Source organism: Prinia subflava, assembly GCF_021018805.1.
Source record: "Prinia subflava isolate CZ2003 ecotype Zambia chromosome W unlocalized genomic scaffold, Cam_Psub_1.2 scaffold_22_NEW, whole genome shotgun sequence".
NCBI classification, from domain to species: domain Eukaryota; kingdom Metazoa; phylum Chordata; class Aves; order Passeriformes; family Cisticolidae; genus Prinia; species Prinia subflava.
Window position 1 is genome coordinate 8,179,684 of NW_026960606.1, and position 8,929 is coordinate 8,188,612.

Genomic DNA, 8,929 nt, shown 5'->3' on the forward strand with positions numbered 1-8,929 from the left:
ACTGAAATGGAAGAGGAGATTGTGGCAATGAAAGAGGGTAAAGGAAGATAATGGCAAAAGAGACACTGATAAAATAGATCTCATGAGAGATTCTATCCAGCACCAGAGAGTGCACAGAGCAGGGAACTGCAGCAAAATGCAAGATTTGGAATTGAGTAAGATGGAGGAGCAGGAAGCATCGGTTGGGATGTTCCAGTCCAGTCCTAGCATTCCCATCTGGAATAATCACACTGCAGAGCGAGCAGGAAAGGATGATGGAGGGGCAGAGCACCCTCTCATCTAATGGAACCTCATTTCTCACTCCCATAAACATTAACATACATGAAAAATCAAGATCTACAGTTTCCCCTACCAAGCACCCTCCAAATGAGACAGAAAATAACCGTGAAGCAAATGTAGGGCTAGTTCCACTTGTGGTTTTCCCTGATGGTGAAAACTCCTAGGAAGATGAAAATGAGGGTGTTGCTCACAGTGCTCCTCATCTTCATGAAGTACTTGACTGTGGTGTGGGACTTGAGGGAGATGTTGGCCTCCATGTAACATTTCATGCCCATGGCACAGGAAATGATGCTGAGGAAGTGAAAAATAAACAATGGAAAAGAAACAATATGTTTTTCTCCTTTAACACAGAAAATCAACACATCAGTTATGAAAAAAAGTGGGTTTCATCAAGTCATGGATGTTTGAAGACATTTCACTGAGGGCTGATTCACTTCCTACATCAGTCCAAGAGTATCAGGACCACTAGGACAATAAAATACTTTATAGGTTTCCCAAACTGTCCAAATCTGGATTTTAAGAGATGAACAATTCATCACCTGTTGCATTTTATCAGAGCACAAAGCAACACTCAGCTCTTCCCATCCCCACACATCGTTTCCAGTTTTTTAACTTTGCCAAATTCTGACCTTGCAATTGCCTGGCAATTTTTCATGGATAACTGGTTCTTCAAGTTCCAGGGAACATGGCATTAGCCTAATTCATCAGCTTTTCAAATCAATACATTTTCAGGCCAGCAATCCTAGGAGGTCAAAACAATTGAGCGCTCGAAGCATTGAAGCTCTGTTTTTAATATTTTAATCTGGATCAAAACATTTTTGTTCTAAATATTGCAGCAGGAATAGAAAAAGGACTTTAAATTTCCAAGATCTGACTTCCCGTGTTGTTTGGTAAGGCCATCAATATTTTTATTGCACTGAAAATCACAGAATCACAGAATCATTAGGTTGGAAGAGACCTCCCGGATCATCAAGTCCAACCCAACCCTAACCTCAGCTAAACCATGGCACCAAGTGCCACATCTAGTCTTCTCCACAGGGAACATCACAATGTTGGATCACTGAAAAGCCAACAGAGAAGCAGATCTTTGGCTTGTCCATAGCTCTGGGTGTGACCTGGTTACACCTGCTGTGACCAGGACAGGTAAGTGACCTAAACAAAGGTGTTGAGAGAGGTGGTGGCTCACCCAGAACTATCAACTAAGAGCTGCTCAGAGAACTGCCAGGCAGTTACTGCTTTGCACTGAAAATATCCTGTTTAACCTCAGAATTTCACTAACATGTTGCATTACTTTGAAGACACAAACATTTGTGTCTGTTTGAATTTAAAACTGGGCTTTAGGGAGAGGATTTGCGGCAAAAGCAGAGGATAGAAAAAGGTCAGAATTGGGAAAGTCACGATGCTTTTGCTGAGGAGTGGGATCCTCTGTTATCCAGCAGCAGGAGATCATGATTCAAGTCCCTTTCTCACCAAATGTTTGAGTTCACATCTTTCATCTCCTAAGAAAATGTACCAGCACATAAAAATATTCTAATACAGGTCTGGTTTGATTTATACTTTTTAGGTCTGACCTGCTTTGCCAGAAAGAGCAACAGGGACTGGAACCACAGACTGAAAAAAAAAAAAAAATTTCAGTTTCTGTGTCTGCCTCAAAAAATAGCAAGGAATATAGTTACAGTTAAAAACTAAGAAATCCAAGTATTTATGGGCAAGTAACTTCCAGAGCTGTTGTTTGGGAATGACTATTGGAGAACAGGCATGGGATAACAACAGGGTCACAGAAAGGGAATAAATTTGTCTTTTCCTGTCTAAAGATGGACATTGCCACCAAGGCAAGAGGCAGGGGGGAAAAAAGAGAATAAGAAAGGAAAAAATCAAACTAAAGCCCATTTGCAAAACAGTTTCACAGACTGAGCTGTATTCAGATTTTTTAATATTTTTTGGACTATGTAGAATTGTCCTGGGGTGACAGTGCTTTGTATCCCAATCGAGTGTTTTCTGTTCCCGTGCTCTCGGTTTGTTTTGTCTAATAGCCGCGTCCCTCCCCCCGCTGCTTGCTCGCTTGCTCCTGCTGGCTTTCGGCTTCACTTGCTGCTGGCTTTGCTCTCTTGCTTTTTTGCTTGCTTTTTGCCGTTTTTCTGCTTTTGTTTTTCCCCTTCTTTCCTTCCTCCCCTCTCCTGAAGACATCAGAACCGGCTCCGGACCTTGATCTGGGAACGTCAAGAAACTCCCCCCCGAGTTTTCATCTGTGAGAGAAGCTTGGCACCCTCCCCAGCAGAGACTGCCCAAGTCGTTCATTCTCTCTTGGACTGGTGAAAACGTTTCTTGTCATCTGGGGCTGTTTTTTTCTTGTGTTGGGGAGTGGTTTTTGTTGTTGTTTTCTTAATAAACAAGTTTTTTCCACTTTTCCTCCGAGGAAATTCTTCCCAAACCCGGTGGGGGGGGGGGGGGGGAGGAGTTGTGGGGGGGAGGAGTTGTGGGGGTTTGTTTTTGAAGGGGCTCCTTTTAGAGATTTTGCCCTAATTTGTCCTAAACCAGGACAAGAATTGATTTTTTTTTTGCAAATTATTTTTCAAAGAAACAAACTGCCAAAAGCTGCTTTTTATAGTACAGTATTCCTTGGCCACAACAGAATGAATTGTTTGAACTCCAGATCTAGAAGAGAGGCATTTATAATTTGGCAATTAGAAGGGCACAGTGCAGGAATCAGCTGCCTTTGCCATTGTTTTGCTTTAGAAAAAAATGCATTATTCAAAAGAACAGCAAATGGGTTCCATATTGGATACAGCAGATTGTGATTGATAGAAGGAGACCACCATTAGGATTGAATGTTTTCTGCTCCACGATGGTTATGCAGCATATTTATTTCACTGTTCTGTCTTGCACTCCTATAAATAGGCTTTTCCTACCTATTCCCAGAGCTGGAATTGTTTTCAGTAACACTCAAATATTGCTCCTATTAACCAGCTGAGGAAATAAAATCTGCAAGACACAGGAATGGTTTATATCCAAAGCAACATCATTCGTTTTGAAATAGATCTCCCAGATGCTTCTGTGCTGAGCTGGGAGCCCACTTCATTTTTCTATTTTCTTTTTATCTTCATTCTCATCAGCTGCACAGTTGTTTACGCTGCAGCCGCTGATGCAGGGTAGGTGCATTTTGGTGTCTTTGGGGTAATATTAAATGGTTGTGATCCTCAGCACCAGCTGACCTGTTTGGGTAGGAGAACCACACTCAATAGATACCAGCCCACAGAATCCAGGAGGGCTGGATCCCTCTGGTTTTCCTCTCTCTCTGCTTTCCAAGGTGAGATTTTGGTGAACATTGGGGTCTTTCTGGCTATTTTTGTCTCAGCATCTGCTATGACAGTGAGATGTCTGACGAGGTAAGCACAAAGCTTAATTAGTCTCTTAAATCTGAAGGATCTGGCCCAAAATTATTCCTTTTATTGAAAGATCTACCCAGTTAAAAGAAAATTAAATGAACTGAATGATCTCTGAAAGCTTTGGCTGAAACTGGCCAGCAGATTCGCAATGTTACTGGAGATGGAGGTGTTGGTTGACACCTGAGACCAGACATGAGGTGTGTCTGAGCTTCTGGAGCCAAGTCAGAATCTCCAAAGCAGAGGTTTCCATTAGAATCCTCTGCTCCCAAAAAGCAGGAATATTTCAGGCTTAAGTTTCCATCTCATCACTTGCTGCTCTGTCATGCCAAGGGCTGCCAGGCAGGACATGCAGATGGGGAATGGGATGTGAGAACAGATGTGCTGCAAACCAAGATCAAACTTTTCCAAGGAGCTGACTAAATCCTTGTAACTCTTCCCATGTTTATTTTGACTGTGCCATGTGGAAAATAAAATAAGCTAAAAAAATCTTTTGGAGTATTTTTCAGTGAATGTAGGCAGGAAGTTTTCCTGGAGAGAGGAGCTTCCGGGCCTCACTTATGCCATGATCCATGAGAGGTGGAACATTTCTGCAGTAAAGTAGGACAGGTAGCTGTACAGGAACATGAAGAGGGGCTCAATGACGAGGATGTCCTTGGTGAAGCGCGTGGTGAAGGCGGCAGTGAACTCAAAACTCAGCCTCACTAAAACTCCTCCCAGCCCAATCACAAAGAATTTTCCAACTCCAGCAAAAACATCCACACTTTTGATGGTCGGCATCTCACAGAAAGAGTGAAAGAGCTTGTAGAGCACCTTGGGGGGGAAAGGAAAGAGGGAAACAGCTGTTAACTGGATGTTCACCAGATGTGGTCATGACACCAAATATACTCCTGGGATTTCGGCCAGTGCAGCGTCACCTCCTGCCCAGGAGGTCTGGCTGCTACCAGGGGACTGCTGTGGCCCTCATGGACATTTCTGTCCCCAGACATGGAGTCAAAGAGAAACCTGAAAACTTCTAAGTTCACCTGAATGCTGCCCAGGACCTCAGACCAGAGAACTGGACCAGGAATACTCTGGTAGAAGGGGTTGTTGATGCCTTTTCCCTCAACAAATCACAGAATCATTGAAGTTTGAAAATACCTCCAAAATCATCAAGTCCAACTGTTAACCCAGCACTGCCATGTTTACCACTAAACCATGTCCCCAAGTGTAGCAGGAGCAGGATGACTTATAGAATAAAGGTTGAGCTATCCCAAACTAGGCCTCAGATTCTGGCCTGCCTAGAAGTAGATAAACCTGTGGCGCAGTTAGAAAATTCACTTAAGGTGTGTACATGCCTTAGCTAAGATAGTTAGCGTGGAAATACGGTTGCTGCCTTAAACTGTAATAGTTTACATATTTGCTCACGCTCCCTTGCTAATAGAAATGCACCTGTCACTGTAAACTATTCTGACTGTATATAACCAGCCATCTCGTGAAATAAAGAAGAGAAACGTATGATATGATCATGTTGGTCTGACCTGCGTTTGCTCGGTCTCCGATCCCATTTATAGACCCAATTTCACCCAAGTGCCACATCCACACGGTTTTTAAACACTTGCAGGTGTGGTGACTCCACCACTTCCCTGGGCAGCCTGTGCCAATGTTTGACTGCCTTTTCCATGAAGAAATTTCCCCTGATAGCCAATCTAAACCTCCCCTGGTGACACTTGAAACCATTTCCTCTCATCCTGTCACTTGTTCCCTGGGAGAAAAGACCAACCCCCACCTGGCTACAACCTCATTTCCAGGAGCTGTAGAAGTAAATAAAGGCTTGCCTGACTTTCCTTTTCTGCAAGCTGAGATCTCCCATCCCATCACTCAGCACCATCCTCTGCAGGTTAAATATCCCAGTTCAGGCTGGTCCTCATCACAGTCACAGCATCATTGAGAAGCAATTCCCCAAACACTAGGATGTGCAGCTTCTCGTTGATGTGGATCTCTTTGAAGATGGCCAGCATGGCTATGGGGTCCACGGCAGCGATGAGGTTGCCGAACAGGAGGTTGTGCAGCAGGGACACGTCCTGCAGCTGGAAGGCTTTCACCTGGCAGATCCCATACAGGGAAAAGCCAATCCCAAACACATTCCAGATGGTCCCCACCACTGCGTAGAGCAAGATGGTGCCAATAGTCTCAATAGAGGGGCGGCTGGGCATGAAGTAGCCAGCATCCAGCATGATGGGGGGCAGGAGGTAGAGGAAAAAGATGTCTCTGTCCATCACTGGTGGTGACCTTACATTTAATCCATAGATTAGTGCCCCCATGATGAGTCCCACAAATATCAACAAACAGCTTTTGGGAACGATGGAAGGCAGCTTGTTGTAGAGATGGAACCCTGGAGGGCACGGAGAGATAAAACTGGTGTTATTTCACCAGCCCAAAGCCTCAGAAGGTCCCCACACTCCCACTGTCAGCAGATTACATCTCGGAGTAGCACAAATAAATTCACACAGTGAGGGTGAAGTTGCTCAGAAATTAGTTAGAAAATCTAAAAATTACTGAAAATACCAAACTTTCTCAAATTACTGTCTGTTCAGACCTCATTTCACCATAGCATAAGGTTAGAGAGATATATTGAGGTAATAAACAAAAAGTAATAATCTGCATAAATAAAACAGTATTTGGAATTATTAATTATGTAATCTAGTCAGCAGCCCATCTTCAGCACTAACCGAAATAGTAACTTCTAATTTTAAACACAATACAGATTCTATACACTAAAATTCAAAAAAATCACAAAAAGCTTTCCCACTAATTATAAAAAAGTCCACTTTTAATAGCATTTAATCATTATCATTTAAAGCTAAAAAGCTAAAAAATGACCAATCAAGCCAGTCTTGTGCAATGCCCAAGACTAGAGCAACCACCAGAAGTACAAGATGAGTTATTAAAAGAAAAAGTCATTGAAACAAACCTAATTAGAATAAGAATAATATTTTTTTTAAATCTCTGATCATTATTATGTCTTCATGCATGTGACTAGAATTAGGGTCTCATTATGTAATATGAAATTAGTCAGACAAAAAGACCCTTTGCATCTGAAAAAATCTGATCAAACCCAATCTTAGAGACTTCTCCATTCTGAGGAAAAGAAATACAAGAAAAAATGCTGTAAAATAACTTTTATAGCAGTAATTTAACAGAATTGAAGACAATTCCTGGAGAAAAATATTTATATATAATTTTCACTTTCCTGTGCCCAGTTTTTCAGAGGAAAATATAAAAATATCAGATACTTTGCATAACTTAAAGCTTTCTTAGGTGACCTTGCACAGACAATCAATGCACAGAAATTTTATTTTAGGCTGTGTAACACCCTGGACATGGATGGAATTATTCCTTGGCCAGACACAGGACACATTTAGAAGAATAAGGAATCTTCATTTTAAGATGAAGATGTCAGTGGACCACCTGCACAGAGCGTGGCTGGCAAGGAAATCAAGATGAACACATACCTTGGTGTGTCCTGCAGTTAAATCAAATTCCTCCTCCTGGAAACCTAGCATTTTTCCTCCTAACAGCAACAGCACTCCCAAGTGTGAATTTCTAGATGGAAAACTACCATTTCCAACCTAAAATGCATCTTGTTTTCCACCTGTGCAGTGTCTCTGGCACACAGTGTGCAAATTCCAAGGGTTTGGCATGTTACCTCAGGCTCCAAACCAGAGAGGAGATGGAGCAAAGGCCACCCCTGCCCACACCACCCCCACAGAGATTCTTCGTCCCTCCTCATCCTCTCAGGAGGCCTCCCCTATTTTGGCCAAGGATGCCAGCATGATCCAGAGCGTGATTTCAAAGGGGACCTGGACCTGCTGATAATCCAGAGAGAAGAATGCGTGCTCCAAGGAGTCGTTGCCCTGGGCTTCCTCCGCAGCCCAGCTGATGTTCTCCAGGATCGCGTCCTCCAGCAGCGGCTCCTGCAGGGCTCGCACCCAGGGGGCTTGGAGGATACAGGAGAGCCAGGACCCAGCCAGGACCCAGCCAGAACAGCTGCAGCTCTGTGTCCCTGGCTCTCCATATCCCTGGAAGCCACAGCTGCTCCCGCTGTGGTGGGTGAGTGGTTGGAAGCACTGCTGGAGACGCCGGCGCTTGTGGGGGTGGCTGCAAAGGGAGGAGCAAATGCTCCACCTCAGGCTGGTTTCCCTCCCTGGCCCATCAGTTTCCAGCTGGGAGATCCCACTTTAGAGTGGTGCTTTTTAGTGCCACATGCCCAAATAGGAGCTCCTTCTGTGGATGCTTCCTTGAGGAAAGGCCTCATGTGCCCTCAGACCAATGGTACAATGCACATTTTAGTCCCAACTCTTGATGTGGTTTGGCTACCAGTCCCTCATAAACCTCTCTTGGAGGGAAAAAAATAACCTTCACTGCTGTTAGAACAGACAGACTTGACAGAACAGGTCCCATAAAAATCCCCATCCCTAAACAGCTCCATCACACAGGGGGTTCCCCTGGATTTCTGCAGTGCCCACACAAAGAACAACACAAACATTACAAGAAATCAGTTTTCATTTGGAAAAACAAGTAAATCACCCAATTTGCTGGGCTATATACAGAGCTGCAGGAATGGAGGGCACCTATGTGGGACAAATAAGGCTCTACAATTACTTAAAGCTTCCTATAAAATGATTAACAGGAAAAGTTCTCTTCATCTCTCTTGAAAACAGCATCAAAACCTGAGTTGCTCAGAATAGTTAGAAAAATAAAGGTAGTTGCAGCAGTGTTTAACAGATTTTAATAAAACAGTGGAGAAAAAATGTATTGGGTCAAATTCCTCCATTGTGAAGCTTCATTTAGGTTGATGATGTTTCAAGAGGCACAAATTTAGCCCAAAGAACACTGGTAATTAAAATCTGGGGCCCGGGGCTGTTACCAGACAGATCGATGGCCTATTTGTTCCCTTCAGTCACCTAAGTGACACCAAAATCGAGTGCCAGTGACAGGCTGGTGACCCACTTCTGAGCTGTGGGGGCCCAGGACACAAATCCTGGGCCTCAGCACCACATGAGCTCCCTGTTCCTCATCCCATTTGTAAAGCAAGAGGAGGACACATTTTGGAAGACAGGAGGGATGCAGTGATACCCTCGAGGAGAGACTTCTTTCTGCTTTACCAGGGTTCATTTGAATTTCATAGAATCAGACAATGGTTTGGGTTGGAAGGGACCTTAATGCTCATCTCATTCCAACCCCCCATCCATGGGACAGCTCCCACTATCCCAGGTTGCTCCAAG

General features: G+C 43.8%; 1 pseudogene; it reads right to left on the reverse strand.

Annotated features, from left to right (window-relative positions):
- LOC134564847 (sodium/hydrogen exchanger 2-like) overlaps nt 1-7,719 on the reverse strand; it is a 47,970-nt pseudogene extending 40,251 nt beyond the window's left edge.
- Nucleotides 7,720-8,929: the final 1,210 nt, after the last annotated feature.